This window comes from Caloenas nicobarica, chromosome 2 (genome assembly GCF_036013445.1).
Source record: "Caloenas nicobarica isolate bCalNic1 chromosome 2, bCalNic1.hap1, whole genome shotgun sequence".
NCBI classification, from domain to species: Eukaryota; Metazoa; Chordata; class Aves; order Columbiformes; family Columbidae; genus Caloenas; species Caloenas nicobarica.
Genome location: NC_088246.1, coordinates 51,202,252 through 51,220,349, shown reverse-complemented (window position 1 = coordinate 51,220,349; position 18,098 = coordinate 51,202,252). Strand labels below are relative to the sequence as shown.

The window sequence follows — 18,098 nt, the reverse complement described above, 5'->3', positions numbered from 1 at the left end:
ATTGTTCATGAATTCCTGAAGAGATCCTTCCTAGGCAAGCTAAAATATAGAAGAACGACTGAGTGGCAGTAAAAGCAGTTTGCAGAGATGTGTTTTTATTCCTAGAAACATGATAGATAAATGACATAAGAACTTTGAGGGCCATTCCTGACCTCTTCGTTTTCCTGCTTGTTCATGCTTGGATGATGATCAAAACTATTATAATTTCACAACCTTAACTTTTATCAATGTATTTAATTCTAAATCTGTGTCCAGGTAAGATAGAAATGAGTCCATATGCAGACCAAAAATACTTCTTAGAATGAGGTAGTTTGTAGGTTAATTAAAACATGTCTTATGTGAGATATATTTGTTTCTTCGTTAGGATGGCTATTCTGCAAAGGTTATTGCCTTCCCACATATGCTGTATACAAATGAATATATAGCAGCAGATTTACAGTCTGAATAGGTATACTAAAACTGAGTCATAACAACCTTTATATCATACTGACCTTGTTTAATTGTCCTGCACCAAATGTTCATATATATGTATATATGAAAATAAAATTCATACATACGTAAGTCTATAAAAGCAAACAACTGTAATTTAGGGACTGAAGTATGGAGATGTGCAAACATATTGCAGCCTAGAAAAATGAACTTGAAGTTTCTGATACAGTCCATTTTATCGATGTCATTATTTGTGAATTTAGGTCACATCTTCAGGACCTATTTAAAAATATCTAATAGACTATACAGTCACAGGCGTGCATGTATATAGAAACAAAATGTTTTCTCAAATACAATAGACAGCTAGCGTTGTCAAAGTGAAGATAAATTTATATGAGACTTCTAAAAAGCCAAAATACAATAATAATCCTATATTTTGTTTCTATATCATAGCTGACATCCCTGATATGCTTTAGTGGTTATGAACAGAATTCTGTAGGTCATGACTTATATACAATTAAATTACCGATATTATTAAAGGCCTTTCATAAAGCCTATAGGCACAGTAAAATCCAACCATGTTTGCTTCTGGGCATAACAAAGACTCTTGAATAATCTGTGCCTCGGGAAGGTTTTGGCCAGAAGTACCATGACAAAACTGAACTTCAAAAATTATCAGGAGCTCTTTCATCTCAGGATCTAAGGTTTTCACTGTAAGAAGTGATTAATGGCTTTGATGCTTTCTACAGTTTTGAGACAGTCAAGTTGAGATTTCTACAGGCCAGGTTTTGACAGGTGATCAGCACCTACAGGACTACCCTGAAACATCCTTGTTGTCAGTCAAGCCAAGCAGCAGTCCTTCCTGGAAATTCCTTTATTTAGTTATTTATTTCTTTTTAAGGCTGTAGCTGAAATAGCCACACCAATTAAAATGCTTAATTCTCAATGTTTTCTGTTCCTGCGCTCCCTCTTCTGGCTTTCTAGAATTACTTAGCAAACATCTTATACTGACATCATAAGAACAACTCCGGTGTTGGTTGTAAAAGCATCAGTTGTAAAGATAACAAGCGCTTTGATAGCAGACATCACAAAAAGGATGACTACTACTAAATAAATCAGGAAATGGCCATAGCAGCCAAGTGCTTCTGTACATATGTATTCTGAGTAAAGGTTCCCTGGGCTTTTGGAGAGCAAAAATAATGCAGTGTTGATGCAATAGTTGCAATACTATGAATATTAGATAGGGACAGGGATAAACAGAAGACTTCACTGAAGTATGCTCTCCAGATTTCTAGTTTGCTCGCTCTCTCTTGAATGGTGCAGTAGAATGGTGTGCTTAAGTTTGTCCCCATAAACTATTAGAATTTTTTTCACAAATTTTCTTCTAACTTGTGTAACAATAGCATTGTTAAATAAACATTCTCCTGCACTGTTTAAAATCCAGCTATTGTGAAATTAATTTTAATGATTTTCATTGTTGAGCCTAAAAAACAAAAACAAGGCAAAAAACATTTTGCATTTAAAGTATTGTTCATTCTTAATAGTCTTCCAAACATCTTTCCTACCACCATGTATATGTGCATTTATCTTCACAAATGAAACCAGCCCCCCACGTAAGCGTACTGGTAAAGTGGTCCTGAGCTGACAGTGGAAAATGAGGTAAGGAAAACTCATGTTATGTTTACAAGGCCCTTTTCTAAGTTGTAGACACTTTCTGCTTTCATTTCAAGCACCGAAATGCAGGTAACACATACAGAAAAAAGTCTCAGTATTACAGAAATGGTTCGAATGCAAACTGAACAGCCATTTATTTGTTGTTGATATTGTCCCCCTTTCAATAAACTCTGTGTAGCAATAAGAAGCTCTTGGGATGGTCTGATAAGGGTTTTCAGTGTATATAAGGAGCATTATATTACATATGTGCCTCACATTTTCAGTTTTGGAGTTCCACCTTAATAAACCAATATGAAAAGGTGCTTTAAAATGTATACTAAACACAGGAACCAACACCTTTCAGTTCAATGTGCGAAGTTCAGCTTTCCATGGATTTTAACATTTAAAGAGGTCCTAAAACTCAATGGCTTTAAATAAATGTTATTTGATTGCAGGGAATTCCTGCCGTAGAGAAGTTTCAGAATGCAAAACCAAGATGTTTTGTGCCCCAGCTCCCCTGGTTTTCATTGCTGCCACCCATGCCACACACCAGCCTGCAAGGTGCTGGAAGAAAGGTGAGCAGGCAGGTAATTCCTGCATGTGTGAAAAGGAGCTTTCATGTTTTTGGGGTGTACTCTTAGCCTCTGTCATTTGGTAGAGTCTGTGTTCTAGTCCTATAAATATAGTAATGTGTGACTCAGGTGAGTCATGCCATTTATTGCCTCACACGGGAGTATTTGCTCAGATCTAGCATATCACTGACATGGTACATTACAGCCTAAGGGGAGAATCAAGTCCTGCTTCCTCTCCTGGAAAGCCCCCAGCAGTTCTGCTGCATATAACATCCTAGTAGGTGGCTGTGGTACTTTCAGGGTAATGAGCGTCATAAATGTCAGATGATGCATAACAGTGTTATTGTGGTTTGAGGACCTGGGTGTTGCAGGAGAGTGGCTTTATAGGAAATCATGGGGAAATACTAACCTGCATGAAGATACTCTCATGCATAAATATTTGCAAGATTAGAGCCAGTAATTTTGCAAGTTTTGATCTTCACGTGTCATGTAATAGTTCACAGAGAGAAAATTTTGTTATACCAGACAATAAAAGTTGCTGTACCACAGAAAGGCTTCACGGCTATGCGATCAGTTCTCACCAAAGTGAAATGTACAGGACTTATTAAAAAAAAAAAAAAAAAAAGAAAAAGAAAAAACCCCTCACTATTTGCAGTATTAGAAAACGTAATTTGATGGCTTGTAGTGTCACATATTGTGTGTAGTCCATATAGTAGCTATGAATTAAGGCATAAAATACCCCAAAAACTTATTGACTGCTTTTCTTTTAGGGAGACTGAGAACAAAAAGCAATGATCTGATGTTTTACTCTTCCAGCAAGAAGGCGGCACAACTGGGGCACTCATCTCACACCGGCTATAACGGGCCCCGAGGATGCTCGACACAGCAGTCGGGGCGGGAGCCGGTATCCGGTACCCGGGGGCGGCAGCTCGGCAGGGCCGGTGCGGAGCGCGGGCGCTGCCGCCCCCTCCCGGCCGGGCCCGGGGTGCGGAGCGGAGCGTCCCGGGCTACCCTGGGTTACCCCGGCTGCTCGCTCTCTTCGGAGGGGAAAATACAGGTACGCCGCAGCTTGCCGGCTGTGAGGCTGCTCAGCGGCGGTGGCTCTCCGGGAAGCAAAGCGGCAACAGTGAATAAATAGTTATTCCAAAGGCAACAAGGAAGCCCTAAAATCCCTCATTAGAAACTGCAGGAGGCGGGACATCATCCGCACGGCGCGGGGGAAGCGGCGCTCCCGGGCGGCGCAGGAGCAGGTAGAGGCGGAGGGGTGGGCGGCTGTCGCCCCCCCCCGCGCAGGTGCTGCGGAGCCGCGGGACCCCCCGGCGGCGGCCGGCCCGGGGCTGCACGTCGCGGCCGGGCCAGCAGGAGGAAGGAAGAGGAAGTGAGAGCGGCGGCAGGGAGCCGCCGAGTGCCTCTGCGAGCCCCGGGATGGGGTAGCGCCGGCGGCAGCGCAGCGCAGCCCACCGAGGCAGCGGCGGGGAGTCCGGCTCCCCGCTCTGCGCCGCGGGGAGGGGGCGGTGCTGCCCGCCCTGCGAGGTAGGCGAGCCACGGGGCCGGCGATGGGAAGCGGCGATGGGAAGCGGCGGTGGGGCGGGTGGCCGGGGCGGGCTGCGGCGCTGGCCGGGCGGTGCAGGGGAGCGGTCGGGGAGGAGGGACGGGACGGGACGGGGCAGGCGGCCCGCAAGCCCCGCACCTGCCCGCGGCGGGCGCCAGCGGCCGGTCCCCCACGGGAGGAGGTGGCGGGCGGGGGGCGGCCGGCGGGAGCGGCTGCCGTTGCTGCGAGGAAGAGGAAGCGCAGCCTCGTGCTTGTCAGCGCAGCGGGGCCTCGGCCGGCGGCTGCTGGCGGGGGGGACGGCCCGGCCCGGCCCGCCTCACACAGCGGCTCCTCCCGCCGCCCTGCCCTCTCCGCCGGCCCGCGGCCGCTCCTTCCACAGCCGCCCGGCGCGACTTCGCCTGCGCCTCCCCCTCCGCCGCCGCCTCCTTCCCGCTCCGGTTCCCCCTCAGCCCCATCCCGTGCCCCAGGCGGCCGTGCCCGCCCCCAGCTGCGCCAAGTGGTCGGAGGCCGCTGGTGAGGGGCGGCGGGCGGGGGCCGCGCACCTTCGGGCGCCGGGGGGGTGAGTGGTGGCGGGGCCTGGCTTGACCCGGCGGGGCTGGCGCGTCGCTTGGCGGTGGCGGGTGGCCGGGAGGGTGGGCGGCTTTGGGGGCACCGCGCTCGGCAGGTCCCGCGGGGGTTAAGGCGCGGGGTCAGGCTCGGGCGGAGGCTCCGACCGCAGCAAGTGTCGGCACAGCCGCGGGCGCCGCTCGGGAGGAGAAACCAACTTTTAAGCAAGTGCATCCCCGCCGGCAGGCTCTCGGCTCCGCGTTGGTACCCAGCCGCCTCCTGCCAGGGCATGCCTCCCACTGGCCTTCAAGAGCCTTCGGCGGGGTGCGTGTGCCTTTTCCTAAGTTTGTGCTCATGCAAGCGATGAAACCGCTTATCAATGTCAGATGAAATGATTGTTCTGTGAAATGTGGATGGCCATTAGGCAAAGCAACGGTGTGCAGCCTTGTAGAGCAAGTGGGTATCGGGTCCAAAAAGTTACGTTTTGAAAGTTCCTTGGCTTGAAGCCTTTACAAAGTTTATTTTGAATATCTTTTCCTTGCAGAACTAATACAACTGTCCAGCTCTCCCCCGAGAATGGTATAAAGTAAATATTGGAGTTCCTGAAAAATAACAGTGAGTACATTTCGAATCAGCAACGTTTTGTTGTTAACTTTGTAAGAATACATCTTAACCTGCCAAGGCTCAAAATGTGCAACAAACACATTGAGAGCGCCAATGATAATAATAGTGCAGGAAATGTACCGTGTGTTAATTGCTTAAGTATAAACATGGTTGCCTGTGAGCTGTATTTCATGATACAGCAGTTACAGTGCAATTTCAGCAAGGGATGTTTTGAAGTGCATTCATAAGCAAATGTGTTTTCTTTTGCTTTTGTCCCTCAGCTGCCTGATTGCCCCTGGTAAAAATATTTCTTTTGGGAAGAAGAGGAAATTGACTGAGAACTGTGCAGAGTCCTGTATCTGTGACTGAGGATCTTGTTTCCTCCTTTTCCCCTTAGCTTTTTCCCCTCCTTTCTCGCAAATGCACACACACGCATGCTAGCTTATCTGCAGTTATATAATCTTGTAGACATTTATGGATCATTCATTGTTCGCATTAGTCCCGTTCTTTCCTTGTCATTCCTGCTTGATTGAGTGACTTATGCAGAATTTCACACAGTAAAGAAAAATATATATGAATTTTCAGAAAGTTCTTCCAGTTTGAGCTGCAAGGTTTTCTTTCTTTGATCCCTGATTCACCCCTCTCTCTCTTTTTTTTTTTTTTTTTTTTTTTTTTTTTGAGCTGTGTAGTTATGTGGTAGGGATCTAATCTGATGACGGTAACTAGATAAGAAGGAGGAAGAGTGGTGACAGTTTGCTGGTAAAAGTCTGTCTTGTGCATTGTTAGGAAAATATCCATTTACACACATGATAAAGCTGTTAAAAGTCCTGCAGCAAGTTTTAAAAACTCACTAGTCAGAGAAAATAAATATTTATATGGCTAAAATATCAACATGATGTGAAATTAAGTATTCTTTACAGATGCTGTCTGTGCAGTCTGTAGGTCTAAGTGTGTGATTTGACCAGTCTAGGTGAACCTGATTCCCAGTTTATTCCTGCTGCAGAGGTTGCATAGGGGTAGTTGACTTTCTTTTATCTCTTTTTGTAATCTATTTGAAACTCATTGTGCAGTACAACACACTTGTCTTCTCTGTAGCTTGCAACTTTGCTGTGAGTGTCATTGTCTGAGGATTTTTTTTAAGTGAAGAATAGCGAGGTGGGGAAAGAGAACCAGTTTCTGTACTTACCGTTTTGATATTTTTCTTTATATTCTCAACGTGCCAGGAAAAACTTAATAGGCGCACAACTCTGATGGTTTTTGATGAGGGGATAGGAAAAATTCTTACCTACTTATCCTACTTATTCTGTAGCAGTCTTATGTGGTCACTGAAAGTATCTGCAGCTGAGTAGCCTTTATTATATAACCTGACCGTGTGTGTTCTTAAAAGAAAGTACTTCTGTTTCGTCGCTGTTCAGGTGCAACATATTGTATATGTTGTCTTGAGAAGTGGATTTTTTTAATGCCACTTAACCCTCGTATTCACAAAGAGTGCTTATTATGCTACATAAAGGTGTAACTGTTGCTGAAACGCTGCTGAGTGCGTTTTACTTCCTGACAGCAACGCTGTTCTGTAGCAAATTGCAGATCAAGAGTAACGTGGTGCTCCACCCTTCCTTCCGCTCTTTGTTTTTTCTACCTAGCAGAAGTCTCTTTGATTTTAGGGTTTGGGCTCGTAGATGTGTTTTCTCACTGTGTCCAGCCTGCAAAGTGGTATTGGACTATCATCTCGTGTTTTCTGTGTTGATACACAGGGAGCAGAGCTCCCATGTTCATACATAAGATGCATGGCTTTCGTTTGGTGCTCTAGATGAGTTCAGTGTGTGATGAAGTGAGAGGCTAATGTCTGTAGATTTAACTGTAACTAGGGAAAGGTTTCCTTAGATCTCTGCCAGTGCACCTGCACACTAAGGTACAGTGTCCTGTTCCAATGATAGGCATCTCTTTTGCGTATATTGCCAATCACAACGTTTCCAATTCTGAGATTCTCAGATAAGGATTTGCTTGGGACTTGGATGAGGCCATCAAGTACAATTTTCCCCTTGAGCTGTGAGTCTGTGATCACTTGACTTCTCAGTTTCCTCAAAGTAAATGGTCTCTTTAAAGTTTAGGAGCTCTCTTTGTCATGCTATGGTGCGAATGTGCAGTTTGTCCTTGTAGTAAAAACTATGTTTGTAGAAGGTGATGGGATTTTAGGCACCCTGGAAACTGGAAAACATCAGACACCCTTGGAGCAAGGAAAAATATTGTTGTCTCTTACGGTTTATTTTTCTGCACAGTTATGCCTGCGTCTAGGAGACTTTCTCCTCTGCTTTATCCCTGCACTGTCCTGAAGGTACAACTTTGAGTGTGAACGATTTGGTTTGCCTCCCTATTCAGTCATTATCCTATTAAAAATGAGGCTTCAAAAAAAGGTTTTATGGTTATGAAGTCTTTTTGGTTTGAACACTTGTGACTAGAAATGGCTTTGTAACAGCCATCAAACCACCATTCAGTAAGGTCTGTGCTGCATCTTTAAAAGATTTCCCTGCTTCGAATGAGTTTTTTTGAAAAAGGTTCTTGTATTCGTGGCAAGAGGAACGTGCCAAGTACACGTTGTTAAACTTGTGTTAATTTAACAGAGCAACTGTTTAAAGGATTTTGGATAATTTTCCTTCTACTTGAGTCAGTCACCTTTTTTTTAATTTTATTTTTTTCCCCTCTCTCCAAATTTAACACTGGAAAAGGAGAGAAAGAGAAACCAAAACCAATTGGCAGAAGCCAGTATGTTGGCAGGTGTTTGATAGTACGGATTGTAAGAGGTGATAATATATGTGACACTTAAAATAAACTGCATACATATAGTGTTACAGAGATGAATGGAAGGATAATCACAAAAATGCAAAGCTGTCTTTCAATCAGCATTTTTGCATCAAGCTATTTCAAGGATTTGGTTTTGTGGTGTGATCTTTCATTATTGCCAGTGTTGCAAGACACAAAAGAGAAATTGAAGGATGACGTCACAACCTTTTTGTTAGTTTTGTGATCACTCAACATTTAAGAGGGATATTAATGGTAAGTCTGTGCCACCAGGGATATCTCACTTTTCTGTTCAGGGGTAAATATTACTATGAAGATGACTCGTGTCTTCTTAGAAAAGTGTTTTAGTTTCTGTTCATATGAGCTCACTTTGGTGCATTTCTAGTGAGCAGCCTTCGGAATGCTTTAGAAAGCTGAATATACTACCTGGAGATGTTATGCAAACATGGTAAGCGACCCATTCTTGCTGCTTTTGAGGACATAAGTCTACTTGCTGCTTCTGCTGGGTTCTGTTTACAGTCAAATAACACTGCAAAACTCCACAGGAGCTAGTATTAGCTCAAAGAGAGAGTGGGAACTACCAGTCAGTGCTGAGGGAAAAGATTTCCCCTTTCAGATTGAATTTGGTTGATTTTAACGTGTTTGTGAAACATCATCTTCAATAAAGAGGCCGGTGGGGGAGGGGGAGGAAATCAGAAAACAAATTGTTCCTAAACAGATCTATTACAGAATAATAGCTGTGTCCTAGCTGTGTGTGTTTTCTTGTCTTTTGCTTCTGCTTTCCTTCTGGTTTTTATTTCTCAAAGTTAAACTCTTCTCATAATTTCTTCTTGCATGTTTGCTGCCTCTACCTTGATACCCTGTTCTTTGGTCTTTTATGTATTTATTTATCCCAGCTTTCATGGTTTCACCAACTTTGTCCAGTCCTTAAATTCCTTCCTGGGTATCCCTTAGATTATTACTCAAGTAAATAATTTTATTTAAGATTTGCAAGAAAAGCTGTGGACTGAAGTGTGTATCACCTCCTATGTTCTTTCAAAGTGTCTGGCTCAAAGTGTTTATTATGCAGACCTAATTATGAGGGGCATATGAAGTATAAAATCGTCTCTGAAATATTGTATCATCAGGGACTGAGTAATTTTTTTGTCAGCTACATGAATACATATATGATAATCTAGCCTTTTTTCTTGTTCAGCTTCAACTGAAAGGGAGGGTGGGTCACTGCTTCTAAGAGAACTTCAGATTCTGGAGATGTGATGGCTTTAAACTCCCCCTCTTTAATACAACAGAGGATGCTTGCTTGAAGATGATTTGATTTCCCAGAGCTTTTTGTGAATCAGAGAGTGTGTGTGAACATAGACAAAATGTTCCATGTGGAACTTTTTTCCCTTAATGTATGAAACTGACAGACTGTAGATCAAATTCATTGAACATTTTGAAGTTAGACAAGAGGAGGGATACGCAGGGTATGACAGTGGGCTCAAATAATGCCATCAGCAGGTCAGCCTTCCTCCTTCATTGAAATTTTTTGTATGGTTGCTGGGACTGGATGGCTGGTGCTATTCAGAGGTGTTTATCTTCTAGCTCATTTTCAGCTTGATAGTAAGAATGGGAAAAGTCAGGGCTCCTAATTTAGTCTGTTGGAAACTTCAGTAAAATTAAGCATGTAGTTGTCTTTTCCTGTGACCATGTACATGCTGTAAGTAGAGAGTATACTTTGTGTATTGGTGGACTTCAAGCCCGTATCTGTTTCTTTGGATGCTGACTTGATCTTTTGTGTAGTAATAGGAGATGTATAAATGTTGTGAAAATAGAAGAATGATTTCAATTTTTTTTTTTTTAAATGTGGTTAAAACAATTTTTGCTATGTTTTGGAGTGGTAGAAAGAGTTTAGCTAAACCAATATTTCAATGAACTTCTACAAAATGCGGTTCTTTTAACACTGTCTTCCATAAATATAGAACTGTCTTAGCTAAGTATTCATATATTCTTAGTACATGCATGAATTCTGGTGCTTGAATTTATAGCTGAAATGAAAATATTACTTGCCTATTTTTCTTTCTTTTCAGCCAATGTACATGTATCGTATAGTCCAGCAGAAGTGTAAGGGATATCTGGGTCTTGGCAAAGATACCTCATGTGAGCAGTTCAGGCTTTTGTCTGGCTAGACTGGCAATCTGCTGTGTACTTCATTGTATCTTGCTGGAGTGACCATAGTGGGAGTGACTTTAAATTGCTCCTTCATATTTTAAGAGAAATGGTAATCTACTGAGGTTGGATGATGAGGAATTTATAAGTACTCGTGTAATATCCTCTGACCAAACAATAAAGTTGATTTGCACATTTGTTCTCTAATAATAAGAGGAGAAAAAAGGCTGTGATACAGGTTGTTATAGTACAATTTTTACACTTAGTGCCTGTGGATGTATTTGTTACATTCCAGTACAGTCTTTCCCACTACTTTGCTTTCTGGAATACAATTGCACGTTAGGTTAGCAGCATTCGTGGCTTCAGCTGGAAATCGAAACCTGGTAAGTGTTGGCTCAATGCATTGGACTTTTGGACAAACTCTTCAATAGCACTGAGCCAAACCAACTAAAAAAAAAATTCCCCGAACGTAAATACTGGTTCTTGCATTCTGGAAAGGATATCTAGTATACCTTTTGGCCTCTAGGCTTTTAAAATGCTGTAGTGGTTGTCGTAATTTTTTTTTTCCCCTCTCAACTTTTCTTTTCCCACCTGCTCCCTTCAGGCACCAGGGCACTCATCTGTTGAAGCTCTGCCCCCTGTGGTTCAAGTACATTCCTCCTATCAACCTTTTCACTCCACCTCCCACTGTCCCTCTTCACACATACTGACATCTCTTCTGCTCACCAAACTTACAAAATTCAGGTCTAGATGTGGGGTCTAATTCTGAGCTATACTTTATGTAGGTCTATAATCTCTTCGACAGATATGCATACAAGTTTCTTGTGCTTAATCTTTTATTTCCTGTAAAACAGAAAATTTGAACAAATGAGAACTTCTGTTGGAGAGCAAAAGACAGAATGTTTGGTGTGGTGGTTGTTAACTATGCAGGAGAAGATTATAAAGGGGGAAAAAAGACCCGACCAATCAAAACAGTTACAAAGGTGAAAGAAAATGTAAGGTCTTTACCACTTTGGACTGCTTAATGTAATTTTAACCATATCTATAGCAAGTAATTAAAGATATGACAGCTAGTGCCTGTTCCAGAAAAGGACGAAAAGGGCGTGAAAAATGGCCCACATCTTGAACATTTGGTTTTTAAAATGATAAGTAATGTTTAGAAGTAGGTCAGTTTATCTGGTCTTTTTTTGAAAGGACTAGTTTGCGTATTTAGTAGCCAAAAGTGAATTTTTTACAGAAGTGCAATTGTGAAAAGCAATGTATAGAATGTGAAAGGGAAGAATCATCTTTTCTGCCCTGTGCTGCTCTGAGTGTTTCTCTGTCCTGGCTTTCTTCTCTGATGTATTTGGACTTGACCTACTGAAATTTCTGCATCTGTTCTTCCCTCCATATGAAATGCTGGCAATTTCAGTCTATTTATTTGGTTAGCTTTAGGATGTAACATATAAACCACCTTTCATAAAGTTTTCTAGTATGCCCAGTGACCCGGGCTTATATTTTTTGACCTGCCAAAAATAACCGATTTTTTCCTTCGGCTACCTTAGGAAGTTGGCTGGATGGAAGAGTGTGTTTGGGTAAAAACAGGAGTCAGTAGCATTGTGTGCTGTGTTGGGATGGTTTTCTGGAAGGCAGAGGTTTCAAAGACTTCATCCCCTGCAGCTGTGAATGAGTCAGAAAACACATTATGGTAAAGGAGAGATGTGCGTAGAGGGAGAAGGGAAGAAAATAATCTACGTAATTATAAATCAAAGTTGGAATTTGAGTTTTATTTTAAAACAAACATATAAATAAAATGGTCTAGGGCTATTCGCACTGGAATTTTAAATTTATTTCCTGGCCCATATGCCAAAGGCATCAAAACATCCACAATTTGGTGGTAGTGGTGATTTGTGAATTCAAATTAATATAATATGTTTTAAGATTTTTTAAATTCTGTTTCAGATTCCTTAAATTTTGTAAAATCACTTACCTCAATCTAGAGATGGCAAGGCTTTTAGTTTTTAAATGATTTTGTATAATTAATATATGAAGGTTGAAAAAGCAACTGTACTGACCTATGGGCTACTTTTCTGCAATTAAAGGAATGACGGTGCAAGGGGAGAAAGCAGTCAGACTTCCCTCCCCTGAATTGATAAATAGAGAACCACCAAACTAGACTAGAAAATCAAACCTAAGTCAACCTGCAGATCCTTTGTTTCCAGCTAATTGTTCTTGCTGTGTTCACTGGTCCCCATAAGCCTGACTTAGGGGGATAAGCCTTGCTTTCCTGTCTTAAGGCTTTTCTCTCTTGATCTATTGAAATTCAGAGCAGAGGGCCCCCTTTAGAGAGTGTCCTGTTAGTAGCTGTCTCCTCTGTAACAAAGAGACTCCAGCTGTGGGTATGGATTGCAGAGGGAGGTAGCTTCTCCGGCAAGCAATTTGGAGTCATTTAGGAAACCTGTAGTTTTAATTTCATCTGGAAATGGTAAGCCTGAGTCAGTGCAGTTTTCAGACTGCTGGTGTCCTGTGCTTCAATTCAGACGGTACCTGGGCAGGCCCAGTGTGTTCTGCTACAGGTTCAATTTCTGAGGTATGTAACTTTCATGGAATTACACGGTGAAGCTATGCAGTTTTAACGTGATGGAAGAAACATTGTAAGTCACTGGTTTGACACTGTAAGTGTGTAGTTTCAGTCTTTGCATCAAGTAAAGACTGGTGTCCCAAGTGAGCGCATCCTCAGGACAGCTGCTCTCCGGTGTTTTGATGCCAGCGGTATTCCTGCAGACAGGAGAGGAGGATTCAAGTGTGCCACATAAGTGTGTAGGCATAACCCTGGTTAGAAGGGCTCATAAAATGTTTTCTGCATCTTCTAGCTTCTTCATCACAGTCTGTTTCCATCAGCCTCATCTGTGTTGGGATACCCAGCCATTATTTATGCATATAATTAACTGCATTATCAGTATTAGCCAAAGGGAGAACTGTGTGTTTTAAGTATGGCAGTCCATGTGTGGTGTCATTTCATATGCATACTAAATGAGATGAGGCACTACTTAAAGAGAAACCTTGGGACAAAAGTATGTTTTTAAAAAATTAATCTGGATCTGTTGTTTTGACAAAAGTAGTACCACTGAAAAAGAGTAATCAGTGGTAACACCATTAACTTTTGAGAATCGCAGCAAGATCTCTTATTCCAAAGTATTTACTGAACGGGATAGGTAAGTCTAGTATGGTCAGCATGGATACTTGATCATTACCCATCTGTGGAGAAATTACAAGTGGGAGCAAGGCATACGTGTGTTCTATATTGGTAAAGACAACCTGAAGCATTTAGAAAACTTGGAGATTGTTTGGAGCATCTTCTCAATATTAAGTTAAAAATACAAGGTAGGTAGTAGGCAGAATGCATACATGAAGGGATGTATTTGCAAGGTATTTTCTGAATAAAAGCTGAGGATTTGTCTTCCCTAGGGAAAGCATGGATGGTGTGCACCAGCAGTGGAAAATCTTGTTTGCTCCTACTGTTTTTCGGATTGTAATATGAAGTTACTGCTGTAGCTGTAGTGCCTTGATGAGCTGATTCAGCCTACCTGGGCAGAGAAGATCTACAATCAATTCTTTTCAGATACAGGCAGAATTCATAGAATCGTAGAATCGTTTCGGTCAGAAGAGACCCTCAGGATCATAGAGTCCAACCATAACCTAACTCTAGCACTAAACCTTATCCCTAAGAACCTCATCTAAACGCCTTTTAAACACCTCCAGGGATGGTGAATCCACCACTGCCCTGGGCAGCCTGTTCCAATGCCTGACAACCCTTTCTGTGAAGAATTTTTTCCTAATATCCAATTTAAACCTCCCCTGGTGCAACTTGAGGCTATTTCCTCTTGTCCTATCACTTGCTACTTGGCAGAAGAGACCAAACCCCTCCATGCTGCAACCTCCTTTCAGGTAGTTGTAGACAGCAATAAGATCTCCCCTCAGCCTCCTTTTCTCCAGGCTAAACATCCCCAGTTCCCTCAACCGCTCCTCATTAGACTTGTGCTCCAGACCCCTCGCCAGCTTTGTCACCCTCCTCTGCACTCTCTAGTACCTCAGTGTCCTTCTTACGATGAGAGACCCAAAACTGAACACAGTATTCAAGGTGGGGCCTCACCAGTGCTGAGTACAGTGTCACGATCACTTCTCTAGTCCTGCTGGCCACACTATTCCTAATACAAGCCAGAATACTGTTGGCCCTTTTGGCCACCTGGGCACACTGTTGGCTCATGGTCAGCCACTGTCAATCAACACCCCCAGATCCTTTTCTGCCAAGCAGCTTTCCAGCCACTGGAATCGAACTGCTCCATCTACCAAATAATGGTAGAGGAGCTCCTTGGGTGGTACTGGAGTTGCCACCAGACACCAAGAGGAGCTGAGGGCAGCTCTTTTTAGGCCTGACTGTCCAGTATTTATATTAAATAAATCTAAATGTCAACTGTAGATAGAAATTCTGGAAATCTTTTAGTAAATGCTGAGGGCAAAGAAAAACGTATGTGATGGCTGGATTCAGCTTGACATACCTGCTATTGTTTGTTTTCATTTCTTAATCTCTTGCTGGCACAAAACCTCATGAACACAAAGTCAACAAAAGGGGAGCTTTTTTAGAAGGCACTTTGTCAACAGGTGTAAACAAAGGTGATTTTAAAGTGTTACTGAACCACTGACACAAGCTTTTAAAGGAGTGTACTGAGAGACCTCTCTGAAAATATCTAGGTTTTATGAAGGGAAGGACCTTTAGCTCTGTCTTTCCTCACTGAGAGAGAAAACTGGTCGTTCCAGTAATTCTATAGGCAATAGCAGCTGTCTCTTGGGCAGTTGCTCTCTGTTACTAAAGGTTGTCCACAGATGAAAATCATTAGGTAGCAATATGGTTTTGTTGAAAAATACTAATCCTTGCCATTGTCCATAATTTTCTGGTTTGTATTCATGCTGATTTCATTTCTAGATATCTACACTTATACTTGAAAAAAACCCTGAGTTTATTCTGTGAAAGAATAACTTGATATGCAACTTTCTGATGGCTTAATGGAGAGGGCTTTGCAGGTGGTTATCTGGGTCTCATACAATGAATGTTGGTAATAATTTGCCATAATATTTCCAGTCAAAATGTTAACCAAATAATCCTGAGCTGCTGGCATAACTCATTTCCTCCTGCTGACATAACACCATTGGGTCCAGTAGTGTTAAACCACCAGAGAGTTTGGCTTTTAGAAGAAAAGAATTATCTCAGATATACAGTGCTGTACATGTTGACTTTTGAGTTGCGACCAGTGTGCAGCCTTTTTGTGTAGAGAGTCAGATCATGGGTTCACAGTTCAGCTCTTAAGCAGCGAACGAAAATGGTTCAAAGAAAGGAAGGTGCCTTCCTTGAACTGTGTGAGAAATTGATGCAGACTGGTAAAATATTCAGGTGTTTTTCCTTTCTAAGATCTAACACTGATCTTCAGCTACTTTTGGTCCCATTGAGGAGTTCAGGAAATCAGTGAAAGTTGAGGGTGATACATGCGATAATTGCAAAGGCTTTTGCTATTTGCAGAGCAATTTGGATACCATAAAAGAAGTTGTTGGCTTCTTTCCCACTGGTATGCTACTAAAGCAGAAGAATCGTATTTAGGAAGAGAAGGACCTTCTCTGATTTTTTGTCAGTAAAGAAGCTGTGTCTTAGGAACAGCCGTTTCCCCATCATTACCCTTGTACATAATGAGATTGAGTTGCTGAAACACTTGCATAAAATAATGCATCTTTCTGCAGTAATTCTTTTAAACTATTTCTGACAAAAGCCAGTGTCTTTCTGCAGTTGTTGCTGGCTTGCCTTGTACAGCTGTCAAAAGAAGAGCAAGACTGTATTGGAAAGAACCAGCAGAAGTTTGGAGCATTTGGCCTCACCACTTGCTTCGGCAGAAACAAGGTAGAACTACTGAAGTGTTATTTATATCTGTGTGTATAAGAGATCCACAATGTAACGTCTTTTCCTTCTTTTCTGCAGAGCATTTTTATGTAGGTAGCAGGAGCAGGTGCTCATTGCTGGTGAAAGCCATTGTATGCTACCTGCCCCTTTGGAAGGGAAAATTTGTGTGTTTTTAAATAAAAACTGCCAATGCCAGCGGCATATTTTTTATTATTATTATTCTCCTTTTCAAAACCATGTCTTGGACTTCCTTATCTCCTTTCACAAAAAAAAGAGATTGTTCAGTTTTGGGCTCTTTGTTGGAGCTGTGCTGCCAGGAGCCTTCCTGGCCTCTGGCACTATCAACAGAATGCTGCTCTTGAAAGAATGGAGTGTAGTTTAGGCAGGGTAGGGAGGGGATACTAAGACTGGTAGTGAAAAGCACAATTTGGCATTGGAAAAAAATGTCTGAAAAAACATTCATGTCCCTTGAAACTGTTGACAATGGTAAAACAAGGTTAAATGAAGGAGGAGAAAAGAGAAAGCAAGCAGAAAGGGAAAGCATTAACAGGCTCAAAAAGGGTATTTTCACATTTATTTAGGCATAATTTTTTTTTTTTTTTTTCAAGATAAGCCTGAAACTGGGAATTGATGATCCCTGGTGTTTTAGTTTAGTAATTCAAATCTATGTGATACATGTAATTATGTATTTTGGGGTTTTCCCCTGGACTCAGCTACACAAGCGTAGTCTGCCCTTGGTATGGAAATCGAGTTTGAATATTGTTGAGCTGTAGTGTAACTTCTATAACTGACTCTGAAGAGAGATATATAATGGCACATTCATCAGGTAAATGTTCCTCAGCAACACATCACTCCTCCACAGCTTTAAGGCATGCTTATTTTTACATAATATATTTTTCAACTGGGTGCAAAATCTCTAGCTGGTGGCAGGATAAGACCATAACATGTTTGTGGAGCGAATGATGAAGCCCTGTTGCAACTCAGATTGTCCTGGGGATCAGGAGCTATACAAACTGTTTGCTGTCTCAGAACCATCACTCTGGGCTTTATATATATATATATATTTTTTTTTTTTTTCCTCCTCATCCTTTCTGTCTGCTGTTGCAGAGCCTGTTTGAGTCCTCAGCAGACAGCATTATTGGTTGTCTACCATAAGGCTGTAGTGGGAGTAAGGAAGCTCTTGAGCTTTTAAGGCCAATCCTAGATTATTCTGGGTCTTTTAAGGTGGGTGTGTGTGTGCAAAGACTGGAAGGATTCTTATTCCCATTAAATTACAATGAAATATGCATTTAAGTTTTGGTTTTTTTGGAAGTAATCCTGATGATTCTGCTTATTATTTTTTGCAGTACAGGCATGTATAAAGATGGAGAAAATAAAAGCATGGGTCAGATCAGCTGAGTGGGAAGCACCCATCTTATGCAGCTATGCTTCTGACAATAGCTGCTTTCTGAACAGCTTGGAAGGTCTTCCTATGAAGATTTTTGCTATGTAAGGGTCAAGAGATTGTCATTTGCATTCAGGAAGCATTCTTATAATAAAAATATTTGGCTTTTATATCCATGGACATGTGTGCGTGTGTGCAAACATGCAATATGATGGCACAGCAGGGCACTAGGGTCTTTGCTATTTTTTTAATGGTTGTGAATATTAAGAAATTAGCCACAAAACTGTAGCTGGAAACTGAGCTCCTGCAAATTTAATGGGAACTGCTGTTGGATATGCAAGCGTATGGCTGCATTCTTTATCGAAAGAGTCTGATGAAGTCAGCTGGATTAATGGTTTTTCATCTTGTTTCACTGACCTTTGACCCTGAGAATTTTGTGTAGCTGATTAATTGAGGCACCAGTGGATTATTTGCCATTCACTTCAGAAA

The 18,098-nt window shown here is 42.0% G+C and overlaps 1 protein-coding gene across 3 annotated transcripts in view; it reads left to right on the top strand.

Moving 5' to 3' along the window:
- The first annotated feature begins 4,110 nt into the window (after positions 1-4,110).
- Positions 4,111-18,098, top strand: part of ELMO1 (engulfment and cell motility 1) — a 316,062-nt gene continuing 302,074 nt past the window's right edge. Inside the window, exons 1-2 of one of the 3 annotated variants that reach the window (XM_065628523.1) lie at positions 4,111-4,187; positions 5,297-5,367. The gene's annotated coding sequence lies outside the window, so the exon portion shown is untranslated. Of the gene's footprint in view, positions 4,188-4,623; positions 4,766-5,296; positions 5,368-18,098 lie in introns of those variants that run through there. The other 2 variants (XM_065628524.1, XM_065628522.1) reach the window with 2 other exon arrangements.